At 37.2% G+C, this 15,805-nt stretch overlaps 1 protein-coding gene and 1 long non-coding RNA gene across 2 annotated transcripts in view; one reads left to right on the forward strand and one right to left on the reverse strand.

The window, feature by feature from the left end:
• Positions 1-15,805, reverse strand: part of LOC139136355 (cytochrome P450 20A1-like) — an 81,691-nt gene that overhangs the window by 43,921 nt on the left and 21,965 nt on the right. The gene's annotated exons all lie outside the window — the stretch shown is intronic.
• LOC139136281 (uncharacterized) lies at positions 240-9,020 on the forward strand. Its single transcript, XR_011553178.1, has 3 exons — positions 240-327; positions 6,320-6,412; positions 8,597-9,020. It is a non-coding gene; the product is annotated as an uncharacterized lncRNA (long non-coding RNA).

A 15,805-nucleotide genomic window follows, 5' to 3' on the forward strand; every position in this document is an offset into this window, starting at 1 on the left:
TGGTGACTTTGATGCTGTTTTGTCAGTGGCACATGATGATCATATTCAAAAAGGATTTTTAAAGAATGTCATTGAAAGTTTTCTTTTTATAGTTGCTCTTCCAAAGAACATTATTACAATGTTTGAGAGATTTTCTTTGTGTAGTGGTTTTGATTGTGAAAAACCACCGACATACATTTCCTCATCTTTTGCAGATTAACATGAAAGCAGATATTTTAATCGAAATTTTGGCAGGGAATTTAGCAGAGATGAAGTAATAAGAAGGCTTAGACATCACCATCGTGATTCCAATCAAGTGTTTTATGATTTGTCAGCTATAAGTGGCAAGTAAGCAAAACATATACATACATATTTTTTTAGCTACTATAGACTAATAGTCTATAGAAGCTATTGGGATGGGTATCCGTCCGGCATCCATTGTCAGTCTGTATGTATGTATGTCTGTTTGTGAGGATGTCCGTCCACTCAAATATCTGGGGAACTGTAGTACTTACAGACTTGATATTTCCTGTGTTGATGAACATATGATTCTGACAAAATATCTTTTTTGATTTTATTTATTTTTTATTATTTATTTAGTTCAGGAATCTATACATCCCATATCAAAAATACATATCTTACTATGGTATAAAAAATAGTAATTAAAAGAACACAGGCAAGTATGAATATAGATACACATTATAGACAACAAATAAAGCAGCCAGACTAGAAAAGCAGCGAGAAAAACGAACGATAAAAAAACCCACGAAACATGACTGTTTTAAAAGTTAAAAAGGATTAATTAAAAGGAACCAAGCGGGTACTCCCGATTACACAGTATACATCGACTTTCTATACGATTCATTATATTTTGAGACGACGAATGCATGAGACTTCACAATGTGGTTCAGAACACAATTCTTACTATTGTGCAGTCTGATGAAGAAATTATACGATAGTTTGCGTCTGAGAGCATCAAAAGATGGAATGTTGTTTGATACAAACATTCTATTCGCACTGCAGTCACGTGGTAAACTTAAGAGAATGCGAAAAGCATTATTATATGCCACTCTGAGGTTATTCATGTTTTCTTAGTGTATAACCACCATAAATGGGAGCAATACATATTAGTGCAATAAGAACGAAATAGAGAAACTTTTACATGGTTATTGCAATTTGAGAATTTACGAATCAATGAATTAGCTTGACCATAAAATCTACGCACTTGCCTCTTGATATCTGCATCATCTGCCATTGTGTCAGAAAAAACATAACCGAGATATTTATGTTCGGAGACAACGTTTAAAATCTTACCCCCTAAATAAATTGGAGGGACCATGTTTGTAGTCAAACCAAATTTACGTGGTAAAAAGTACATACATTCTGACTTATTTGGGTGAAAAACTATATCATGTTCAAAGCCATATGTTTCACAGATTAGCATTAAATTACGCAAACCACTTAGAGAAGGACACATCAACGCAATGTCATCTGCATACATTAGGTGATTGATGATAAGTCCACCAATGATACAGCCTTTTCTACAATTTTCTAAACGAGCACTAAGCTCATCCATGTATACATTAAACAGGTATGGAGACAGAATACTACCTTGACGGACGCCGTTTATCACTGAAAAAAACGAAGAAAAACAATCTCCCCACTTAACACAAAATAACTGTGTGCGGTACCAGACCATTATGATACGAATTAAGTACCACGGCATATTTCTATCTATGAGTTTTTTAAATAAAACCCAATGATTGACACGATCAAATGCTTTGGTTGCGTCTAGAAAACATACAAATACTGGACTGTTGAGATGACTGTAGTAGGAAATTATTTCTTTCATGGCATAAATACAAAAATCAGTAGAATGTTTCTGTTTAAAACCAAACTGAAAATCTGTAGTATTCAGACTGTCCTTACAACGCTTTAAAATAATTAACTCCAAGATCTTAGAAGTCACTGTTGCAATGGCAATTGGTCTATAGTTATCTTTGCTGGACATATCACGAGTTTTGTCTTTGACTAGGGGAACAAGAATAGTTCTCATTAGACTTTCAGGAAGAAAGCCATGATTTAACATTGCAGTAAAAGACAGAGCTAGCATTACATGCAGACGTTCATTAGCATATTTGAAGTGTTCGGCAGACAGATGATCATGGCCGATAGATTTTCCAAGAGGGAGCTTTACAATCGCTTCAGCTATATCAGATGATAAAATATTTGGACTTTCCCTTATGGTGTCAGGATCTTTTAACCCACGACGTCACAAATTTCTCATAATTATTGTTCGTCACAGATGAAAGTAACGAACTGAAGTGATCTTTCCACATATTCGCTATATTTTGTTGACCTGAAAAGCCGTGCACATTAGAAGATAAAGGTAAACTTTGACTATTTATCGAACGAACCTTCTTCCAAAAAGTGTTATGATCATGAGATTGTAGTGAGTCAGCCAGACCGTCAGCCCTCGCTTCTTGTTCACGGCGTCGACATGTACGTAGTGCTTGCTTAAATCGGGCACGCGCTGTGCTCATTGTCATGTAGATAGGGCCATTGCGTGGTTTACCCAAAGTAACCCATAATTTGAAAGCATTTCTTGCGTCATTATGGAATTCCTTTACATAAGCGTTCCACCCTGGAATCACGTGGTCAGTACTACAATTCTTATTCACAAAGCATTCCTGAGATGCACATTTCAGAGAATGTATAACATCATTGTAAAATAACCTCAATTTGGCACTTGTGATTTTCCAATTCACAAAACTTGTTGTCACACCGAAGAACTTCAAGGGGTACATTGATACCTTCTAGGAGTCTAGCAGACATAACGTTATATAATCTGATGGAATGATCCTTCACTTTGGACCAATTTACATTATGACTTTCGTTTACACTCTTCGTACTGGAAATGTCTAATGATGGCAAGTCACCAATGGAAAGAGCGATCGACATTGGCAGATGATCAGAGGCTACAAAGTCATTTAGAACTTTAACAGACTGGATTGCGTCATGAGCAGACTTCGACGAGAGACAATGATCGAGCCATGAAGTTGTTCTATGAGCATCACTGACGTATGTAAAGGTATCATGACCACTTAGAAATTCAATGTCCGAGAGAATATAGCCGTACTCTCTACAGAATGAGACCAGCTCCCTGCCGAAAGATTTCTGCGGATCAGCATTCCAATCGCCAGCGATAATAAAACTGCTTAAGTTGTGGTCCTTTATAATAGCTTGGATTTTTGTTAAATATTGCACATACTCATGATAATTATGATCAGAGTCCGTTGGTAAATACACTGAAAGAATGTTAAAAAGTTTATCACCACATTGCAGTTCAAGACCAGTTATGCGATCATCATTGAAATAATTAATTTTCACATGAGCAGAATTGAACAAAGATTTCCTCCACAGGACGGCGACGCCCCCGTAAGGTCTGCCTATCCTGAGACCAAGATCTTCATTCACAGCAGACGTACCGGATGCACAAAAGTCGGAGTGTAAACGGGACAACATCGGTAGTTCTGACTTAGTTAGCCAGTGCTCTTGCAATAGAATGATATCATGGCAGTCACATAGTAGTTTTATCTCCTCAATGGCAGATTTAATGCTACGACAGTTGTATGTAGCTATACGGAGAGTCATTAATTTGTTTTTGCTGGATAGAAACGTCTCACCAAAACCCCAACAGGCCAAATCGACGGTTTTATCAGGTTTTCATATTGAGTACTATCCACGGTCATCAAAAATGAAGCATATGTATCATACTTTGGCTTCAATGTTTCACACTTCACTACAACATTTATTTTCTCTTTGATGTATTGTTCAACATTTGACGCCGTTGTATTCGGAGACAGTCTACTTACAAACAACTTTGCTGGAGGCTTTGAGTTCACAGCTTTCAGAGATCCACCACTATCATCACCACTGGAGCAAGTGCCAATACACAATTGCGATCGTTTTGGCTTCCGTTTTCGATAGGTTACAGTAGTGAATGCTTCGTCGTTATTTGAAACTGATGTAAGTGGTTGTCGAAACTTGATTCCTTGACTTATTCCTACTGCTGATATAACATCTTTGTCTTTGACCACGGCACTGGCATATGTCGCTCTTTTGGCGGATCTTGCGTATCTGTTTGCATATTAACTAGAAGATACCGATTCTTCCGTGGTCGGTCCAGAGTCACGGCTTTCAATGGATGGATCGATAACTGATTGAGATGCATATACATTTGAGACACATGCGTTCCAGCTGCAGTATCTTCATTCCGATGAACACCAGGGACAAAACCATCGGTATAGATTCCACCTGCTAAACTATCACCTGATTTTGAGCATGACCGCGAATAAATCATTTTCAATTCATTTACTTCTGATCGCAATTTATCTAGTTGGATTTTCGATTGTTGATCATTAGTAAGAGAAATAGCATCTTTCATAGTCGATACCTCTCTTCGGAGTGATCGCAATTCCTGTAACATCGATGAGACATCAATATGAGACATGTCAACTGGTGGTAACTTTGCCAGATCCCTAGCTACGAAGCATGGTATCATATCAGGGTCAGTTTGATGTATCAAACAAGGATATCATGGATATTGTTGGACTTCTTGTTTTGACCCTTCCTCTGTATATAACGACCGTTCGTATCAGAACATATCAAATCAAATATGAAGCGCTTTGACTTTTCGATATCCTGGTCATCAAAGTGCTCAACATAGACTTTAACGATGACCTCACTGGGCAACACGTCGACTTTGTTGGTAATAAAGCACAGCAGCTCGTTGATAATTACACCATTCGTAGATACTTTATTTTCAGGACAGGTAGACACATCGACTGAACGGGTAGGCAGGTCTTGGTTCGCGTCATGTACAGGAAATCGCAGTCTCTTACAAGGAGAGCAGAGGTCTAGATCACCTTGGCATAATTTTACCGATTTCGAGACAAGTTTGCAGTCAGAGCAAGTTAGCATGGCGATCAGCTATGCGTAATTACGCAACAGTTATTGTACACACCTGATGGGAAAAGTTGTGGGCAACGTAATGCCTCTCCAAAAACCAGCTCACAAGGACCTATTTTTCATGAATTCACCGACTTCGGTGTCTTTTTAGTCGTACAGATAGTGCAAATACGTTACCCAGCGCTTAATTTATTTGACACGTCGACGGTCAGTCAAGTTGAGAAAGAAAAACGGCAATTTTTTCAGACGAAAACACAGAGCTGAATAAGCATCCGTCAGCACCTCACGAGTAGGCTGGGCTATATATTAGCTCATATTTGGTTTTGTATACAAATACCAAAAAGAGCTTACATGATGAGTCGGTGGCGTCTGTCTGTCTGTCTGTATGTATGTATGTGGAAATGTATGTGCGGATGTATGTCCGTCACACAAGGCTACCATACCGCCAAAGCTACCATCTCAGTATTTGGTGTACAGGTAGATGCAGGGGTTGAGATGTTGAGATATGATGTTGTTCAAATGAACATGTCAGTGTCAAAAATGTGCAAATGAGGTAAGAAAAAGGGAAATTCTGCAAATGTGCAGGAGTGATGGCATGCCAGTTAAAGACAGGCTAACTCCACTGACCTTGAGTCATATCCTGTCATTGTTTATGAACTGTTACATATTAACAGACCTGCTCAAACCATAGACAAGAGAGGGGGAAGACTGTCTATGCTCAAACTAAGAGGGGCTAGCTGTTTCTGCTATGCATGTTGCTAAAGTTGACCTCCAGTACCTAAAGTTTCAGACCTTATTTACTTTTGTTATTCTTGTTTTTCTGGTTTAAATACTTCTTGTTGTTTTCCTGGTTGTACTGTGCAGAAATCATTGTCATAACATCAACGTAGAATTATCCTGCTCTGAACAGATAGAAGCAACATTTATTGTTGATCTTTGGTACCCAAACTGATATATACCAATTCTGATCAAATTTGAGTGACACCGTATAATTGCGGTATTTTTTAATATTGTTGAAAATATGCAAATTAGCTCAAAAAAGTCACACAGTGCTTTCAAAACAGTCACAACAGTCATATACCCAGTATCAGCACTCACAGGACCAGCTACCAGCATCGACATGTATGTCAAAGAAAGTTTATTTTCACACTCCTCATATGATGCAAGTTTTGCAAAGATGACTACGTGGTAGACTTTACCAGTTCAAGCCTCTTGTATGTGTCCAACTAAAGTTATGCTGAGTATGACACTGGGTTGAAATTGGACTCTTAGTCTAAGTAAAATAGACAGTGAGATACTGTACAACATAGAATTGAAAAATGAAGAATAATCATCAAAAACATTGACATTTGCCCATTTTATATTCCAGATGAAAACCACGATGAAGCGACAAATTCAGTTCAAGATGTGATGGGTTCTACATCCATGGCATCAACATCAACAGACCATGGACCTACAAGTGGTAAGCTAAATGATTCATTTCCCTGTACACAAAGTACAGCATAACAGTAATAATATCTGTTATCATATACCTAGATTCACGTGCCAATATAAAGCTTCGTGAGAAAGCACCCTAACATCCATGCATTTTTTTAACGTATCACGCTGCAGCCCAGTGCCCAAATTTGGATGAATGCGTTGAATTCTGCACGTCCAAATATGGGCAATCGTGTTCACTGTTGAACTATATGAACTGCTTCAATACTTGTTACAACGCGTGTTGCTATCGGGGAATGTTATATTTGTACATAAAGTCAAAGCAAGATTAGGAAAACGTCTGCTCGCTAAGATTGTATAGTGGCGACAGTGGAGTCGGGCTGGTGACATTTAATATTTCTAAAGTCAAGTGAAATCCATCGTAGGCCTATCCTAAGTGCGTGCCAAATGACACTAATTTACATCACGCATTGTCCTTCTTTAACCCTTTTCCTGCCAGACAGTAATAACTGTATCACTTCCCCATCAGCCAAGTCAGTAAAAAGTGGTATTGAGCCAAAACATTACGTATTTTCACACACTTGGCTGGGTCAGTTATAGCATCTTTTGTCCGAAAAAAATCAACATTACAGTATTATGTTTTCAACAACCTTCAAATGTACAGTATTATGTTAAAATACATCATATGGAATATGTTGTGTTTCATTAATTTTAACCATCTTGGCCTGGTGGTGAAATATGGACTTGGCAGGAAAAGGGTTAATACACCTTGATTACAACCTGGATCTCTGTTGCTCATGTATGAAGCTTTGCGTGTTCTTCTGCAGGTAAACAAATAACGTCATTATGTAAGTAAATCAACTATGTGAAGAGGCCATTGCTTTTTCTGAAAAATTGACACAAATGGCAATGAATATTTGATATCGCACAAATTTTTACCTCAGAACAAATCTAAATATTATGTTAAGTACATATTTATCATTCCATACGGTATATGATAAAACCTTTACGGCCCAGATACAAGTTTTGCGGACCATAGTCGCACGGCATATGGGCCCTCACACTCGGGCCCTTCCGCCGTACGACCTTGGCCTGCTAAACTCGTATCAGGGCCGTAAAGATTATTACTTAAGGTCCATGCATCCTTCAATCATCAAACAAATGAAGTTAAAGGATCCTTACCCCACTTTCTTTTAAATCTTTGGGACATACCATTCTATTTGTATGTGGTGTTAAACTTTGATAAATAATATTTGTTTTGATGGCGACATTTTGAAACCAACTCAGATTGTTTGTTTAACAGCAAAGATTCTCAGTATTGATAATGTGCAGCTTTTCTGATATGCAGAGATTGCATCGCTTGCTTATGTTAGAGTAGCTCGTCAATAATTGACCATGAAATGTCTGTCTGTGTGCCTGTATGTGTGTATGTATGTCTGTATGTATGTGTCTGTATGTATGTATATACATATGTACGTATGTATGTACTATCTGTCTATCTATCTGTCAGTCTGTCTGCAGTTACGCATTTAGGTATTTACCCATTTCAACAACGTATGTCTGTAAGTATGTCTGTGTGTATGTATGTATGTATGTATGTATGTATGTATGTATGTATGTATGTATGTATGTATGTATGTATGTATGTATGTATGTATGTATGTATGCATGTATCAAAACCTCAAAACCACAGCACCTGCCATCTTATTCTTCTGTGTACAGGTGGGCCCTGGGGTGGAGATTTGAATTTGGTAAAATATCAAAATGTCAATGTCAAAAATTTTGCAAATGAGTCAAAAAAAGTAAAATCCTGCAAAGTGCTGAAGCTCAGTAACTACTGGCCAGATTTGGCTGAAACTTGGTATGCATGTACCTAAGGGTAACCTTAGTTGTGACAGGTCTTGTAATTTGTATTTTTTAGCAACTTTCCCCATTTTTGTTAAAAAAACCCATTTATCTGAAATTGCTTGTCCACTTCTTTTGAAAGTTGGTATGAATGTTCACAGGGTTAAACCTTGGTAAGTATGTCCAAATTGTGACAAACCATGAAACGTAATCATGTAATCGAAGTAGCCATTAACAACCGGGGCTGCGTCATCAACGATTACTTGTCACTCAGGACAGTCATTTTACGATCACGATCAGTAGGAATTGTTTAGATCATGCAAATGTTATGTAATTAAAGTTACTTGTCTTTTTTTTTCTTCAGACACTGCAAAACACACACCTTCTGCTATGACACCCCTGGAAACACTTGAAGAATGGAGGAAAACAACTATCAGTGGGCATGCTAGACCACCAAAGATATACTAAATCCAAGATGCCAAGTCACCATTTCAACAAATGTTTGGCATTTATGAGAAGAAAGTTGATCTTTTTATTCATCCATCTGTAACATTAATTTCTGGTATTAAGGAAGAGGCTGCAGTGGATGTTTGGGATCCATCCAGAGAGTTCTTCCACCTGACATTTCAAACACTGACAAGAAACACAGAGGAACCTTTGTATGAGGGCAAAATGGAACATCTGTTACAAGTACTCAAACAATCAGTTATAAGTCAGGAACTTTTTGAACTTGTTGATAAAGCAATTGCACATGGATTAAAACTGATATGACACCAATGTTTTGCAATTACATGTAACACATGCATTTGCACTCTATTTTTTCATGTTCAGTTACATTGTTGCAAACTTAAATGCTGAACTTTTGTTTCATGTCACTGCTGAAGAAAGCTGCTAAATTGTGGGGAAAGATTCTGTGTTATATCCCCACGGATACTGTCCAGGGGGACTTATAGTTTTGGTTGTGTGCGTGCGTGCATCCGTTCATGGAGATATCTCAGAGACGTCTGGAGCGATTTCATTCAAACTTGGTACAAGGGTTACTCCTTATGTCAGGCATATGCACATCAAATTGTTTTGCGATCTGACCAAATATGGCCGTGTGACGGTCATTTTATTGAGAAAGCGGGGACTATGTCATTGACAATGACTTTTTGAAAAAGAGCTCTATTTCTAAAGCGACTGCACTAAATTTGATGAAACTTTGTGAAGATGTTTGTCACACAGAGCTCTGATAGCACACAGTCAGTATTCCATCAATTAATTGCTAATTTGCATATTTGATGAACTTTTGTAATTAGGGTGATATGTATAGAAATACTGCAGCAAATTTGATGAAACTTGGTATAGATCTTTAGCACACAGAGTCATATAAGTTTGCAAAGGTACTTAGTGGTGTCATTCAAATTAATTGCTATTTTGCATATTTAATGAACTTTCCTAACTAGGGGGCTTTGTCCAGAAATATTGCATCAAATTTGATGAAAAATGATACAGATGTTGATCTTTCAGTACTGTAATACTGTGAGAAGTCATTAAGCAGTATCAAGTCAATTGATTGCTATGTTGCATATTTAATGAACTTTCATAATTAGTATGATATGTCTAGAAATGCTGTATCAAATTCATGTGTTACAGATGTCGATCTTCCAGTACGGTTATGTCATGCAAATATATGTAGAAGTATCATGTCAATTATTTGCATTTGAGGTGCATAAAAATTTTAAATTAATCACACAGGTGATTCCTAAGAAAGTGAATTTTCAGAATGGAGAAAATTGCCTAAAAATTTAAAACATTTGTAGTTTCATTGCAATTTGAGCAAATCTGCCTCAAATCACCCCTGAGGTTATAGACACTAAATGTCGAGGCTATTTGAGCAGGTTTTGAACAATGTCTCTTTAAATTTATCATTTTTGCAGTTTGTACAGCTCATTTGCATATCTCCAATGCTACACAAAAATAATCTGTCCCAATCCCCTTACATACCTTCACAGCAACTATCAGAGTAATGAACACAGCACTTTTCAACTTTCACAGCTGATGGACAGACAGACAAGCATACCAATATAACTACGACAGATACTGTACCTACAATATGTTACCTTGTCACATATTCACAGAGTAGATTTGTAGGCAAAAAGCTAAACGGTAAAGTCCTACTGGTGTTCAAATACAGTGTTCTTTGTTCATGAAACCTCCAAAAATCCTGTGCATGTGTGAATGCAAATCCAAGAATGTAATTACTCGGGCCTTGTGATAAGTCTAGTAAATCATACACTTTATACTATCCCTATTCTTAGCATTTTGTGGTAAAGAGCAAACATATATTTGAACCATATCTGATACAAAGACATTGCAAACATCTACCAATTCACACATGTTGCTAGGTTTTTAGTGATTGACAGTTTATGGCATTACATACTCTGTGCTTCCTATGCTTGCAGAACAAGACTGATGAGGTTTTTCCCCTTGAAAAAGTTAAGCCTGGTTTAAAATCACTACACATGTCAAACTTATTAAGTCCATATCACTGGGTATAAGTGTGGCCCATACTGACACCAGAGTTAGGGGTGTATGGGTCCCACCACAAGTTTCTTGTTGTTGTTGTTTATTTTGATAGTTTGGAGTATGATATGTATTGCCAATGAAGATTTATACCATCAACCTAAAGGGTCTTGGTCTTATAAAACTGGTTTTCTGAAGATTTCTTGTTGAGGTTGTTCTCTTCACTAAGTGACACTGTATCATAGACCCTAGTTTCCTCTATACAGGCTATAACTGCATGCATAGTGTCATGTATTTGTCCTGTGATAATCTCATGCTGTTTCATCATGAGTGTGACTGCCTATTGCACTAAGGAAAGCAAGAAAGTTGTAAGTTGCTAATCTGTGGCTGCTGTCATCAGATTATCACCATTGCTAGTGCGTTTATTGTTGACAAAAGACCAAGATGCCAAAAAATCAGTAGATAAAAGTTTTGTTGGCAATGTACACATCATAATTATATACTACAACTTATATAAATAAATTAAAGCTGCAAGCTGCGTTGGCAGGCCCAGGCAGTTGCCATGCACAGGGTGAAAAAACTCATTTCTGCAGACCTAAATTTAAAGAAACGTGACGCAAATTGATGCTTTATGTCATATTTATGGCGCATCCCAGCAAACTTGTGGTATGTGTATGTGTGTCATTTATGGAATGACTGCTATGCGGAATTATACAATTTATGGAATTGACGGAAATGTTTTCAAACGCGCAAATACCTTATAATGTCTACGTAAACACAACACAAAATGAATCATATATATACAAAAAATGTTACGTTTATGTGGAATATATGTGCTAATGTTGTCACATTTAATACATTTACGATGTTTTTATGTCGTCTTGAAATATCGGATATATGACAAATTTATTTTTACATATTTTCTGCGTATTGATTGGAAATGTAACACATAAATGTCGCATAAAGTATACCTTTAATTGATATTTACGCCAAATTTATGGTTCATCATTACGGCATTATGCTGCCATAAATGGATTCTTTACTGTCGCATTTAATGAGCATTTAAACTGGCATATTTGTGTGTGTGTTTGAGTTCTGCATTTCCATGGAAACTGTCGTAAGTGAAATTAAGTGCAACACTATTTCGGTAAAAAATACTAATCTGATATTGAATATCACAATGTTATTTACAGATTAGTATCCCGTTCGTCGTTTAGAAAAATAGTTATAACTCACTTTCCATGGAAATGCTTTGAAAAAACAGGAATAACATGTTTACATGGATAGCATTAAGTCTTTAATCCTAACAAAATCAAGAAAAGAATCTTATTTGCAATTGCGATAATGTCTTGAACATGGCCAAAAACGCATTCTATATATTGGTAAACCTCTATCGATGTTTGCATATTTGTAAACACATAAAAAATTACAATTAACAACAATTCACGATAATGTGTGTGTATGTGTGTGTACACACACACACACACACACATACACAAAAACTCTAGCTATAGCTGTTGGAAGAGCACACATCACGAGAACACGCCCGACTTCCTGTGAGTTAAGGTTTGAGTACCACGCCACCATGAGAATCGTTCAAGAGGGATATAACATATCAACGCGAGCGGCGCTCGTTCATGATGCTCAACACACAGCTCGAGGTGATGGTCCTTTTACAATATTGCACGCATCCAATTACTTTTTAACATATAATCTTACACTTAAATCTAGATAAAGTGCGGCTTGGACAATAATATCATAGTTGTTCGGTTTCTTTGTTTTCGTTGTCTGTGGTTAACGCAGCTTTCAATCCCAAAACATGTTATCACACTTGTACCAGCCTGTGCTAAAAGAGGATCTTTACATATCATCAAGTGAAATCTTAAATTGTAATGATTTTCTCCATACTAATCAAAACATTTACGGTAGTCAATTTCACGTCAAACAAGTTTAAAAATTACTGTAAATATATTCTTTCAGTACGTAACATTCAGTTATGAAAGGAAAGAAAAGTGGTCGTGTTAATATTCTATTTGGTCATCAAAATATGCACAGAGACTTATAGGTTTGATACCTTTCTAACAAAATATTTGAACCTATTTATCATTCTCATCTGATGCTTGTAGGTAAGACATTTGATCATAATCTTTCGATACAGCCCATGAAGGTGCGTCTTTTGGAACCTGCCTTTCTGACATATAATTGTCAGGTTTTGATATAGTTGCCATTGATGCTCGGCGCTTAGGAGATATATTTTCTAAAAAAATGCTATCGAGTGCTCTTTTGTAAGTTGTCAACTTTTTTTGACCGCCATTTCAGTTTCCTGACTCTTCGGGGAAGAGCGCCGAATCCACTTTCGGGCATTGATGGAATTGCGTCTTTGTCGTCGTCTTCAGAACTCTGATACTCTGGCTGAAGAATGGCGCTGATTTTTTTCTTCTTTTTTTCGTTCCAGTCGGTCATCCCTAGGTCTTCAGTTCTGCACTTTAGTTTCTGAACAACAATAAAGGTATTTTTGATTTCAAGCCATGATCGCCAGGTGTGCTGAGTGTGTTCCAACTAAATTCGGTCATTAAGTTCGTTCTTATGAAAGAAATCATATTGTTCTAATATACATCCTCTGACATTAGAGATTTACAAATTAAGATAGTCAAGATTGTTCGCACATATACAACAGAGTTGTAGACTATCATGTGAGAAGACTTACTCTTTTGATTCGTTCATGACGACACATTTTTCCCTGTGTCGAGCTTCAGTTCCTTTTCGCTGCCTTGTCATTTGATCGCTGCGTGTTCGCCAGTAAGTGTAGCAGCCTCTGTTGTTTGAATAAGATAAACATACTTTTGTAATCAATGGGAACTAGATACTTATAAAGGAAAGAGTAATTGACAAATTCTTCTGAACAGTCAGGTTAATTTTTGTTGATCGCTGAATGGATTGATAAAATCCTAGCTAGTCTGGAGACTCAGTCAGCCTACCTTCAATTTCTTGAGCACTCCACACTTTCTCTTCATAGATTGAGCGTATTTCTCCCATGAGTTTCTTCATAACAGCGCGATTTTCTGGTTCGTTGAAACTGAAAGCGGAGAATAATGATAAGTTAATATCAATGAGTTTTCATGAAATTGAAAGCGGAGAATAATAATAAGTTAATATGAAAGAGTTTTCGTGCAATAATAAGTGGATGTTTCATTATTTTTTCATTAGTTATTTGACAGGAAGTGTGGGTCATTTACCTTTTCTCAACGAAGCCCGTAAAGTCTTCGTGTGATAATAATTCCTTTTTCTTCACTGCTCTCTGCAAAACAAATTTAGAACGAAACAGGCTGAACCATTTTCAAACAAAACAACAACGAAACGTCACTCATTTTTCATCACAAAGAACAAATTCGTTTAAAAAATACAAACGAATAGTACAACGGATTTTCATTTAGGTCGCACTAAAATTTTCATACAGGACAATAATGAACAGTCACTATCGCTCCGTTTGCCAATTTGGCTTACGGTAAGGCCTGATTGTAGAGAACATGAACAAAAGCTGCTGGGCGTGATTTGAGAAGACAACGTGCCTCATTGAAATGCACACACATCGACCAATTGCGGTTTGATAAAATTTGTAGGCTACGCCCTCGCCATCCCATACGCAGTCCGACGTAATACAGATTCAAATTTGGTGTCCGTTAAATAAGTACAGCATTTTGGACTTGTTGTGGCTCTTGCTGATGACTTACTACACGTTTAAAGGTGAGATTGTTAAATTATTTATCTTAAACACGATTGGAACTAATTTGTGATAATTGGATGAGGAATGTCGGTTTAATCAGCTAATGTAAGCTAATCTGCTTTTCTTTAGAAAAAGTACACTTGTTTTTATGAGTAATTTGTAATCAGCTATAGGGCACTTTTGAGAAATTTGAAAAATATGAAGATCCAATTATCCCGAAATAGTTCCAATCGTGTTCTTATTATAGATTCAATAGTACGGTTTCTGAAACGTAAAGGCATACTTCCATATCCCATTTCCTTTCATCTCTCTCTCTCTCTCTCTCTCTCTCTCCTCTCTCTCTCTCTCTCTCTCATTATCAATATTTGTTATGTAAATCTTGCAATAACACGAAACACCTGCTAAGGCAAAGTTACCGTCTTTGACAATTTTCCATGAGTATTATTTTACCAGCAAATTGCATTTTGTTAGAATCGCGAAACGTGTTCAGGCCCGGCTTATAGAACGAAGTAGATTACGGTTTTACAATGACATGTTTCCAGCTTTCCAGTATCCATCAGATGACCGCTGTCACAAATAGCACAGTTCGCCATATGTCTCATGCCAGTTTCTCTACATTCCTTCTTGATATTAACCTTACTCTAAGGGGAAAGGTCATGGTGGCCATCATCAGTCAACGTGTGTCTCACACTTGTGCTCAGTGATAACAAGTTGACCCGTTTGTATATGTGAACAAATACTTGTACAGTGGAGCAGAAATTGGCGGAAAGGATTGCCTTACCGCACATTCACAGCTAACGTGGATGTTATGTTTGCGTCTCCGGGATTTGCCGCTCGGAATTTTTGCCATCAACTGCTTTTTCTCCGCTTCAACTGCTTCAGTCTTTTGTTTTCATCATGTACAGCAATCGGGATCATATGTCTTTGTGCCAATGTTCGCGTTTTCTGCAATAAGAGGAAGTTCAAAATTGTATTTGGACATCCATTTTGTATTTTGTCTGATAGATAAGCAACAAAAGCCAATCAAAAGTCTGACGATTGCGAAGACCGCGATTTCATAGAAAACAGACATTAGCATAGCCTTCAAATTAGACAGGAAAGTTTACGTGTCAATTTAAATTGTCAGACTACCTGATGATATTGAACTGTTATCAGAAGTATCGACAGGATTGTTCCAGAACTTTGTACTGAACGAGTATCAGTCATTAAGGTCTCGTCGCTACTGAACTAAAAGAGGCAACCTCGGTCCCGACTGCGTGTTTATCATTTGTAGAATTCGACATTTCTGTGAATCGCACTAATGTAGGTTCAGAATTTCTCAACTTGTGTGACTTGCAAGGAGCT

Source organism: Ptychodera flava, chromosome 1 (assembly GCF_041260155.1).
Source record: "Ptychodera flava strain L36383 chromosome 1, AS_Pfla_20210202, whole genome shotgun sequence".
Taxonomy (NCBI): Eukaryota; Metazoa; Hemichordata; class Enteropneusta; family Ptychoderidae; genus Ptychodera; species Ptychodera flava.